This window comes from Pelophylax lessonae, assembly GCF_965119305.1.
Source record: "Pelophylax lessonae genome assembly, chromosome: 1".
Taxonomy (NCBI): Eukaryota; Metazoa; Chordata; class Amphibia; order Anura; family Ranidae; genus Pelophylax; species Pelophylax lessonae.
This window is the reverse complement of record NC_138768.1, coordinates 815,031,686-815,044,378: the sequence shown is the minus strand read 5'-3', so window position 1 is coordinate 815,044,378 and position 12,693 is coordinate 815,031,686.

Sequence of the window (12,693 nt, the reverse complement as noted above, 5' to 3'; positions counted from 1 at the left end):
GCAGCCGCAGCGGCGTCATTATGCTGCTTAGATTCAGGGACAGAGCACACATCAACGTGCTGGCTGCTGATTAGGGAAAGATAGGCAGGAAAAAACCATTTGTGTCCGGATAGAATTGAGGGACAGGTCGGAGTGTTTAGGCAGGGCGAGTTGTAGGCATTTTAGGGATAGAGTCTGCTGAATTATAGGGTCAGTGTCTTCTACAAACTGCAATCGATATTGCTGTGTGGGGGGTGGGGTGAATCTGCACTCAATCCTGATCTACGATCTCTTCTCAATCCTGTTAGGGACAGAGTCTGCTGAATTTTAGGGAAACTGTGTTCTACAAACTACAATCGATATTGCTGTGTGGTGTGGGATTGGAGATAGGCAGGTGTCAGTGATCCACATCCATTTTTCTGTGTGTGAGCTGCAGTGAACACAATCTTTTTGGGCTGCAGTGAACACAATCTTTTTGGGCTGCAGTGAACACAATCTTTTTGGGCTGCAGTGAACACAATCTTTTTGGGCTGCAGTGAACACAATCTTTTTGGGCTGCAGTGAACACAATCTTTTTGGGGTGCAGTGAACAAAATCTTTTTGGGGTGCAGTGAACACAATCCTTTTTGGTGTGCAGTGAACACAATCTTTGTGGGGTGCAGTGAACAAAATCCTTTGTGGGGTGCAGTGAACACAATCTTTTTGGGGTGCAGTGAACAAAATCCTTTTTGGGGTGCAGTGAACAACATCCTTTTTGGGGTGCAGTGAACACAATCTTTTTGGGGTGCAGTGAACAAAATCCTTTGTGGGGTGCAGTGAACACAATCTTTTTGGGGTGGAGTGAACAACATCCTTTTTGGGGTGCAGTGAACAAAATCCTTTTTGGGGTGCAGTGAACAAAATCATTTTTGGGGTGCAGTGAACACAATCTTTTTGGGGTGCAGTGAACACAATCTTTGTGGGGTGCAGTGAACACAATCTTTTTGGGGTGGAGTGAACAACATCCTTTTTGGGGTGCAGTGAACAACATCCTTTTTGGGGTGCAGTGAACACAATCTTTTTGGGGTGCAGTGAACACAATCTTTGTGGGGTACAGTGAACAGAATCTTTGTGGGGTGCAGTGAACACAATCTTTGGGGGGTACAGTGAACACAATCTTTGTGAGGTGCAGTGAACACAATCTTTGTGGGGTGCAGTGAACACAATCATTGTGGGGTGCAGTGAACTCAATCTTTGTGGGGTACAGTGAACACAATCTCATACTTCTGAAGGTTTGAGGGTGCTGCCTGTTCCATACTCCCCCTACTCCTCATCTAGCCTTTTAGGGGTACAAACAATAGTAATTGGGGCCTAGTGTGGTTGTGTACGTGTGATATACATACACTTTTTTGGGATCATATTTTCTATTCCGCTATTTAATCAAAAACCTTTGGGGATCAGTTAAATTGGGGGATAGTCTGTGTTGGTACGTGTGAGAGAGATCCACCTTTCCAAGTTGTTGGGGTTCATCTCATACTTCTGAAGGTTTGAGGGTGCTGCCTGTTCCATACTCCCCCTACTCCTAGCCTTTTAGGGGTACAAACAATAGTAATTGGGGCCTAGTGTGGTTGTGTACGTGTGATATACATACACTTTTTTGGGATCATATTTTCTATTCCGCTATTTAATCAAAAACCTTTGGGGATCAGTTAAATTGGGGGATAGTCTGTGTTGGTACGTGTGAGAGAGATCCACCTTTCCAAGTTGTTGGGGTTCATCTCATACTTCTGAAGGTTTGAGGGTGCTGCCTGTTCCATACTCCCCCTACTCCTAGCCTTTTAGGGGTACAAACAATAGTAATTGGGGCCTAGTGTGGTTGTGTACGTGTGATATACATACACTTTTTTTGGATCATATTTTCTATTCCGCTATTTAATCAAAAACCTTTGGGGATCAGTTAAATTGGGGGATAGTCTGTGTTGGTACGTGTGAGAGAGATCCACCTTTCCAAGTTGTTGGGGTTCATCTCATACTTCTGAAGGTTTGAGGGTGCTGCCTGTTCCATACTCCCCCTACTCCTCATCTAGCCTTTTAGGGGTACAAACAATAGTAATTGGGGCCCAGTGTGGTTGTGTACGTGTGATATACATACACTTTTTTGGGATCATATTTTCTATTCCGCTATTTAATCAAAAACCTTTGGGGATCAGTTAAATTGGGGGATAGTCTGTGTCGGTACGTGTGAGAGAGATCCACCTTTCCAAGTTGTTGGGGTTCATCTCATACTTCTGAAGGTTTGAGGGTGCTGCCTGTTCCATACCCCCCCTACTCCTCATCTAGCCTTTTAGGGGTACAAACAATAGTAATTGGGGCCTAGTGTGGTTGTGTACGTGCGAGATACATACACTTTTTTTGATCATATTTCCTATTCCGCTATTCAATAAAAACCTTTGAGGATCAATTGAATTGCGGGATAGTCTGTGTCGGTACGTGTGAGAGAGATCCACCTTTCCAAGTTGTTGGGGTTCATCTCATACTTCTGAAGGTTTGAGGGTGCTGCCTGTTCCATACTCCCCCTACTCCTCATCTAGCCTTTTAGGGGTACAAACAATAGTAATTGGGGCCTAGTGTGGTTGTGTACGTGTGATATACATACACTTTTTTTGGATCATATTTTCTATTCCGCTATTTAATCAAAAACCTTTGGGGATCAGTTAAATTGGGGGATAGTCTGTGTTGGTACGTGTGAGAGAGATCCACCTTTCCAAGTTGTTGGGGTTCATCTCATACTTCTGAAGGTTTGAGGGTGCTGCCTGTTCCATACTCCCCCTACTCCTCATCTAGCCTTTTAGGGGTACAAACAATAGTAATTGGGGCCCAGTGTGGTTGTGTACGTGTGATATACATACACTTTTTTGGGATCATATTTTCTATTCTGCTATTTAATCAAAAACCTTTGGGGATCAGTTAAATTGGGGGATAGTCTGTGTCGGTACGTGTGAGAGAGATCCACCTTTCCAAGTTGTTGGGGTTCATCTCATACTTCTGAAGGTTTGAGGGTGCTGCCTGTTCCATACCCCCCCTACTCCTCATCTAGCCTTTTAGGGGTACAAACAATAGTAATTGGGGCCTAGTGTGGTTGTGTACGTGCGAGATACATACACTTTTTTTGATCATATTTCCTATTCCGCTATTCAATAAAAACCTTTGAGGATCAATTGAATTGCGGGATAGTCTGTGTCGGTACGTGTGAGAGAGATCCACCTTTCCAAGTTGTTGGGGTTCATCTCATACTTCTGAAGGTTTGAGGGTGCTGCCTGTTCCATACTCCCCCTACTCCTCATCTAGCCTTTTAGGGGTACAAACAATAGTAATTGGGGCCCAGTGTGGTTGTGTACGTGTGATATACATACACTTTTTTTGGATCATATTTTCTATTCCGCTATTTAATTTAACTGGGCCTCCATGCGAGACCTGTGTGCCTTGTTGCGCTGTTTTGAGTACTCCACCAACATGGCCAGTGGCAATGACGCCGTTCTCAGCTTAACTATCCCACTTCTATGCCTCCTTGAAAAAACAATTCGGGCGATGATGGAAGAGGATGTGGCACAGGATGAGGAGGAGGAGGAGGATGAAGAGGTAACATTTCCAAGGCTTTCAGGGCAGTCATTCGCAAGGGGCTCCGAGGGTGGGTTCCTGCACACGCAAACGCCAGGGACGCAATTGTCCAGCAGGGGCACAGTTCTGGAGGATGAGGAGGATGAGGAGGAGGAGGAGCTGGAGGAGGAGATGGAACCATGTTCACAGCAGGGTGGCACCCAGGCCAGCTCATGGCCATCACTGGTGCGTGGCTGGGGGGATACAGAGGACACGGACGATACACCTCCCACAGAGGACAGCCTTTCGTCGCCTCTGGGCAGCCTGGCACACATGAGCGATTACATGCTGCAGTGTCTCCACAACGACCGCCGAGTTGCCCACATTCTAACTTGTGCTGATTACTGGGTGGCCACGCTGCTGGATCCCCGTTACAAGGACAACGTACCGTCCTTAATTCACTCACTGGAGCGCGATCGCAAGATGCGCGAGTACAAGCGCACGCTGGTAGACGCCATGCTGCTGGCATTCCCATCTGACAGCGGGGCCACAGTGGAAGCACAAGGCAGAGGAGGAGGAGGAGGAGGTCGCCAACGCAACCAGGGCACCGCCAGCACCTCAGAAGGCAGGGTTAGCATGGCCGAAATGTGGAAAAGCTTTGTCAGCACGCCACAACAAACAGCAGCACCAGCAGCTCAGATGGAACGTCTTAGCAGGAGGCAGCATTTTACCAACATGGTGGAGCAGTATGTGTGCACACGCCTACATGTAGTGAATGACGGGTCTGCCCCCTTCAACTTCTGGGTCTCCAAATTGGGCACATGGCTTGAGCTTGCCCTTTACGCCTTGGAGGTGCTGGCGTGCCCTGCAGCCAGTGTATTATCTGAACGGGTATTTAGCACGGCTGGGGGCGTTATAACAGACAAGCGCAGCCGCCTGTCCAGAGACAATGTGGACAAGCTCACGTTCATTAAAATGAACCAGGCATGGATCCCACGGGACTTTTCCGTACCTTATGCAGAATAGCAATGGATACCGACCTTACCCACCCATTGTTCCATTTTTGCTCTTTCTCACTCTTTTGGGGTGTACCCTCATTTAAAATTTTTGAAAAGAAGCAGTGTTGGCTACCTCGTCCTCCTCCTCAGGGCCAGATTAATGTAGGGGCTATTGGAGCTGCAGCTCCAGGCCCCTACCTTTTATATAGGCCCCGGGTTGGCCATATTCACTGTTACCGCTCTTCTGTCACTTGTAAACACAGAAGTCTGGCTTCTATGCTCGCTTCCCCAGGCAGCACCCTCAGAACCTCCCCACACAGCGTGAAGGCCGGACAAGGAGGGACAGTTGGCGATGCATGGATGTGTTTATGGGCTTCAGAGACAGCATCCCATGTTGAATTAGGCATGCATGGCTGCACCCTTCCTCCTCTGGGTGCATGGCAAGGCACGGCCCTTAAGGCCCTTCAAAATCCTCAGCACCAAGCCCATGATGCTGTTAATCCGGCCCTGGTCCTCCTCCACCGCCGCTTCCACCTACACCGCCCATAGGTGTGCGCAGCCTATTGCATTAAGGTGTGCACCCCAAAGTTGAAATACACATGCATGTGTTTGCCAGCAGGGAGAGTAATGTATCGGGGCCATGTACCTGTAGGCAAGGAGAAATAGAGCAGAGCAGGTCCCAGGGAGATCTTTCCCATCTCCTCACTGGCAATGCTATGTGCCCTAGGTGATTAGGGTGTGCCCAGGCACACCCAGCACACCCTGTGCGCACGCCTATGTCACCGCCACATCCACCACCACCTCAACCTCCCTCCTACTCCATATGGGCCTCGTCCTTCAGAGATGAAGAAGAACATTGTTTTATTTTTCTGTTTTTTTTTTGTTGTTTTAAGTTATTTCCCTATCCACATTTGTTTGCAGAGCACTTGCCATGCTCTTAATTACGTTTTGCTGCCATTTGCAGCACTCTAGCCCTTTCCTTTGGTGTTTTAGAGCCATTTTAGTGCCTTAAAGTTCGGGTCCCCATTGACTTCAATGGGGTTCGGTGTCCGGGAAAAGTTCGGTAAAAGTCCGGGACACGGACCCGGACTTTTTTTTAAAGTTCGGCCGAACCCGTCGAACACGGACATCTAGGTGTTCGCTCAACCCTACCCAGAACCCGTAATTATGTGTGTCCTGGTTTAACCACTTTAAGATCGGAAGGATTTGCCCCCTAAATGACCAGGCCCTATTTTGCTATTCGGCACTCTGTGACTTTAACGGACAATTGCGCGGTCATGCGATGCTGTACCCAAATGAAATTGAGGTCCTTTTTTCCCCACAAACAGAGCTTTCTTTTGGTGGTATTTGATCACCTGTGTGATTTTTATTTTTTGCGCTATAAACAAAAAAAGAGCGCCAATTTTGAAAAAAATATATTTTTCACATTTTTTTAAATGAAATTCTCAAAAAAAAAAATTAAAAATCCAAATTTTTTAACATTTTAGGTCAATTTGTTTTCTGCTACATATTTTGGGTAAAAAAAAAAAAAAATAGCAATAAGCGTATTTTGATTGGTTTGTGCAAAAGTTATTGTGTTTACTAACTACGGGAAAGATTTATGTAATTTTTATTGTTTTTTTTTTTAAACTAGTAATGGCTGTGATCTGCGATTTTTCTTTGCGGGACTGCAACTTTGCGGCGGACAGATCGGACCCCTAACTGACATTTTTGACACTTTTGGGGGGACCAGTGACATTACTACAGTAATCAGTGCTATAAATATGCACTGTTACTGTCAAAATGACACTGGCAGGGAAGAGGTTAACTTTACTGGTGATCAAGGGGTTAAATATGTCCCTAGGGGTGTGATTCTAACTGTGGAGGGGCGTGGCTTGTGATGTAATCACAGAGACATACGATGCTACATAGCAGGATCGCATAGCCTCTGTGATTACTTCAGTGAGAATGACAGACGGCTGTGTTTACATCAGCCGTCTGTCTTTCTCCCTCCCCTGCGGGAGATCGCGAGTGGCCAGCGGCCATCGGAGCCGCCGGTCACACACGCTGGCTCCCCAGAAAACGAGCGGGGTCGGGAGCACGCTCTTGCCCCCTACAGGCTCGTGGGCGAGCGACGTACCCCTACGTCACTTTGCCTGTAAGCGGCTTACTGCCGAAGTAAATAGACGTGCGGCGGTCGGCAAGTGGTTAATCAGCCCCAGAACCTGTGTAATTATTGTGTCCTGGTTTAAAGGGATGAGGTGGCAACCCTACCGTGCATGCACGTGGGAACCGCCGGACACAGCAAAGGGCTCTGAAGAAACAGCACGGGCGGCCGTTCCTTCAGAGCACATGCGCAAATGACGCCATACAGTATACAGTAAATATCTCCTAAACGGTACATGTTTAGGAGATATTTACAGTATTTATAGGTAACCCTTATTATAGGCTCACCTATAGGTAAAAATATTAAAGGGAAGTTTACTTCCTCTTTAAGCTGACAATAAAACCTGGAAGCTGCACCAGATTTTGTACACTCCAGTTTCAGTAACTCTCCCCCTGTATTATTTAGCTCTGACCATAACAAATAATGAAAGAAATTGTATACAACACTACTTTACATTCCTTTCCTTTTAAAACTACATTTTGCATACCAAAAAAGAAAACAGTGTGACTTTCTGAAGGTGTTACCTCTCAAGGAGTGACAAAGACACATATACACTCACCAGCCACTTTATTAGGTACACCTGTTCAATTGCTTGGTAACACAAATTGCTAATCAGCCAATCACATAGCAGCAACTCAAAGCATTTAGGCATCTAGACGTGGTGAAGATGACTTGCTGAAGTTCAAACCGAGCATCAGAATGGGGAAGAAAGGGGATTTAACCACTTCTGGAATGGGCCTTTTTCTGACACTTGTTGTTTACAAGTTAAAATATTTTATTTTTGGTAGGAGACCCTAGAGAATAAAATGGAGAGTGTTGCAATATTTTTTTATCACACTGTATTTGCGCAACGGTCTTACAAATGCAATTTTTTAGGAAAAAAATACACTTTTTTGAATTAAAAAATAAGAAAACAGAAAAGTTAGCCCAATTTTTTTCTATAATGTGAAAGATAATGTTATGCCGCATAAATAGATACCCAACATGTCATGCTTCAAAACTGCGCACGATCGTGGAATGGTGACAAACTTTGGTACTTAAAAATCCCCATAGGTAACACTTTAAAAATTTATACAAGTTATCAGTTTAGAGTTACAGTGGAGATCAAATTATTGCTCTTGCTCTAACGATCGCGGGGATACCTCACATGTATGGTTTTAACACCATTTACATATGTGGGCGCGACTTGTGTATGCGTTCGCTTGTGCGCGTGAGCTAACGGGGACGGAGCGCTTAAATTTATTTATTTTTTTATTTTCCAATTTATTTTATCTTTTATTTTTTATTTTTACACTGTCCTTTTAAAAAAAAAATGTTTTGATCTCTTTTATTCCTATTACAAGGAATGTTGACATCCCTTGTAATAGAAATAAGCATGACAGGACCTCTTTAATGTGAGATCTGGGGTCAAAAAGACATCAGATCTCACATCTACACAAAAAAAGAAAAAAAAATGTATTTTCTTTTCATGATGAAAAAAAATGGGCTCTTTAAAACCGGCCTTCACTCGACTTCCTACCTGAGAGGACAGCATACCAAGACCGGGAAGTGGCGGGGGGGGGGGGCACCTTTCCCGCCACCCATAAAAGGTGATCCCACGGCAAATCCGCCGCTGGGACCACCCTAATTCTAAAGCGGACCACCCGCCGTTTAAAAGAATACCGGGGTTATGGCAGCTATCTGCTGCCATAACCTCAGTATTTAACGTCAAAGTACCGAAGTAAATACACAGTGGGCGGTCCGTAAATGGTTGAAGCGGTTGTAACCCTAACAAAAAAAAAAAAAAGAGAAAAGGATACTGTTCCTTTAAAGCATGTTATACAGCACAGTGCTTGTGCTGTGTAATTTGGCCCTTTCTGTCACCTAAAATACCTGGCTGATCCTGCCTGGTGCTGCCCTCCCCTCTTTAAATTGACCACGTTTATCATTTCTGCTGAGCCCCTGATACCGTGGTCAATTTACATGCTTCAAAAATTCGCAGCTCTCCTCTCCCCTCTCCCCTCCCTGCCTGTCAGCTGTGTCAGTGCCTGCCCCTCTCCACCTACTGCTAAAATGACTGTGTTTTGTTACTAAAATCCCCTGTGTTAGATTATGTACCCCAATGTTTGTTTTTTATAAAAATATGTAGCTGTATACCTAATTTCATAGCGCCGCTTGGCATTCACGTGACCAACCCCCGCTCTCCTCCCCCTCCTCCCGGCTGACATCAGCAGAGGATTCTCAGCCCTGCCCGCTGAAGTTGTCGGATGTGAAAGTTATAGAGTCTACAAGCTATGGTGCCAATCATTGAAAATTGATCACACCTGATGAGACCCTAACAAGCCAGTAAAGTACAAATACCCCCCAAATGACACTTTTTGGAAAGCAGACATTCCAAGGTATTTGGTAAGAGACATGGTGAGTTTTTTGAAGTTGTCATTTTTTTCCACAATTCTTTGCAAAATGAAGATTTTTTTTCCCCACAAAATGGTCACATTACAAAGTTATTTCTCACACACTGTATAGGCATACTTGCAACTACACCCCAAAATACATTCTGCTACTCCTTCTGAATATAATTTCCTGACAACCTATCACACATTTTAAGTCCCTGAAGCACCAGGACAATGGAAACGCCCACAAAATGACCCCATTTTGGAAAGCAGACACCCCAACACATATTCTAGGAGCCATAATGCGTCTTTTGAACATGTCATTTTTTTCCACAAGTTTTTGGAAAATGTGGAAAGAAAATTAAAACGCATTTTTTTTTACACAAAGTTGTCCATTTATAAGATATTTCTAACAGATAGCATGTACACAGCAAAAATTACACCCCAAGATGCATTCTACTACTCCTCCTGAGTATGTGTGACACTTTTACACAGCCTGGCCCCATACAGAGGCCCAACATGCAGGGAGCACCGTCACTTCACATTACAATTTTGTGAGGCACTATAGGGCACTGATAAGCACTGTAGTGGCACTGATGGGGCACGGATGAGCACTGATGTGGCATGGGTGAGCACTGATGTGGCATAGATGAGCACGGATGTGGCATGGATGAGCCATGGATGAGCACTGAGGTGGCATGGGTGGGCACAGATGTGGCATGGATGAGGCATGGATGTGGCACGGATGGGCATATTTGAGGTATGGAGGAGGCAGAGGATGGGTGCAGCTGCGGTTTCTCTCCTCTCCTCGCACACTGTACTGGTCATTGTGCACAGTGTGCAAGGAGAGGAGAGAAATGACAAGTGATCGCTCCATCATTGGACAGGCGGATCACGGGGTAAAGGGCCGTTGTCATTGGCCCTTTACCACGATCCATGATGCGTCGGATCCCCAGGACCCGGCGAGTATGGACACTTCCATGTGCGTGCCCCAGGGGGCACGCGGGAAGAGCGATTCTGGGAGGACGTCATTGTCAAATGACCGTGCTATAGCCGTCATTTGGCTATGGCCCAATCGGTAAGTGGTTAAAGGGTAACTCCACTTTCGTGGGGAAAATAATCACATTGTATTTGAATGTTATTAAAAATGACCTTTCTTTTTCAATCTGCAGCTGTTGTAATTTTTTGAAAATGCAATGCAATATGGCCTCCTGGGGCTGTTCTGTACACAGAATGTGTACTGACCACACCCCCCGAAACATCATTCCCTGCTTGTGTGATTGGCTCACCAATTTTCCCAGAAGTCTACACTAAGATACAAGTCATATTTCTGGCATCCCCTGAAACAAAAATGTCATTTTTGGTGAAATACTCCCAATAGGAACACGTCTAAAGGGATGCAGACCCAGCAGATTTACTCATAAGTGCTCTGCAACAGCCACAGCTGGTTGATAATTATGAAACCACTCCCATTAGACCCACTCAGCACAGGAGAACAAACACGTATTTCTTCAGAATAAAAAAAAGGTAGGAATCTGCAACAAAGTTTGATAAAATCCTTGTAATGTACAGAGATCACCCAGAGGGGAATGTTTTTTTCTCAACAAAAGTGGAGTTACGCTTTAAGTGACTTTGAACGTGACATTTTGTTGGTGCCAGACGGGCTGGTCTGAGTATTTCAAAAACTGCTGATCTACTGGGATTTTAATGCACAACCATCTCTAGGATTTACAGAGAATGGTCTGAAAAAGAGAAAATATCCAGTGAGCGACGGTTATGTGGAGGAAAATGCCTTGTTGATGTCAGAGGTCAGAGGATAACGGGCAGACTGGTTTGAGATGATTGAAACGCTACAGTAACTCAGTCGTTACAACCAAGGTATCCAAAATACGATCTCTGAACGCACAACACATCGAACCTTGAAGCAGATGGGCTAAAGCAGCAGAAGACCACACCAGGTCTCAGCTAAGAACAGGAAACTGAGGTTACAATTCGCACAGACTCACCAAAATTGGACAATAGAAGATTGAAAAAATGTTGCCTGGTCTTATGAGTCTCAATTTCAGTTGCAACATTCAGATGTTAGGTCAGAATTTAGCATAAACAACATGAAAGCATGGATCCATCCTGCCTTGTATCAATGGTTCAGGCTGATAGTGGTGGTGTAATGGTGTTGGGGATATTTTCTTGGCACACTTTGAGCCCCTTAGTACTCATTGAGCCTCTTTTTAATGCCCCGGCCTACTGTTGCTGATCATGTCCATCCCTTTATGATTATAGTGTACCCATCTTCTGATGGCTCCTTCCAGCAGGATAATGCACAATGTCACAAAGCTCAGATCATCTCACCACTGGTTTCTTGAACATGACAATGAGGTCACTGTACTCCACTGGCCTCAACAGTCATCAGATCTCAATCCAATAGAACACCTTTGGGATGTGGTGGAATGCAAAATTCACATTTTGGATGTGCAGCCGACAAATCTGCAGCATCTGCGTAATGCTATCATGTCAATATGGACCAAAATCTCTGAGGAATGTTTCCAACCCCTTGTTGAATCTATGCCATGAAGAATTTATGCAGTTCTGAAGGCAAAGGGGGGTCCAAGGTGTACCTAATAAAGTGGCCGGTGAGTGTATATGCAGCTTAAAGCATGTATTTATTCACATATATCTTTCTTCAACATAATACAAAGTTAAAACCCAAAAATAAAACATTATATGTTGGGAAATCAAACATTAATACAGCAATAGTATTTATAGACATATCCCATGGCAAGCCCGTTGATATTAGACATGCAGCTCAAAAAAAATAATTGTATACAAAGACATTCCTGTTTTCACTATGTGACTGAAAGTGAAAGGAAATCTCCCCAATCGGACAAAGGTGGCAAAAAATGAACCTTAACATGGTTATAACCCTCCCTTACACTTTACAAAATAAAAAAAAAGAGCTTTGTCTTTAGTTTTTTTTATTTTTATCAGAAAAAAAGTTTAAATTGAGCCACCTCAAAAAAGTACAATAAACTTAAAGAGCAATACCATTATACAATAAAACAAGAAAGCCATACCATGAAGACTTCTCAAATTGCATAATAGAAATACAAAGGTAAAAAGATGAGCAAAATATAAAAGTACAATGAAGTATTTTGGTCAGGTGGCTTCTTCAAGTTAGCACTGACATGAAAGATCAACTAATAAGATATATATTGCAACCATAAAAAGGAAAAAGAAAAACAGAAAGAGAACAAGAGATCTTGAAAGTACAGGCATTAAGCCGGTCACAGCTCTATCATCTGCTATACCATATTTATACAGTCATGGGCAAAAATATTGGCACCCTTGCATTTCTGTCAGATTGTGCACCACTTCCTCAGAAAATTGTTGCAATTACAAATGTTTAGGCATTTTCATATTTATTTCTTTTCTTTGTATAGGTATGACACAAAAAAGTGGAGAAACAAAAAGCCAAATCTGACACATTGCACGCAAAACTCCAAAAATAGACTGAACAAAGTTATTGGCACCTTCTCAAAATTTTAAGAAATAATTGCATTCCAAGTTTGTGATGCTCCTGTAAATTGTAGTTAAATCCACCTGTATCAACTAACAGGTGCTGACA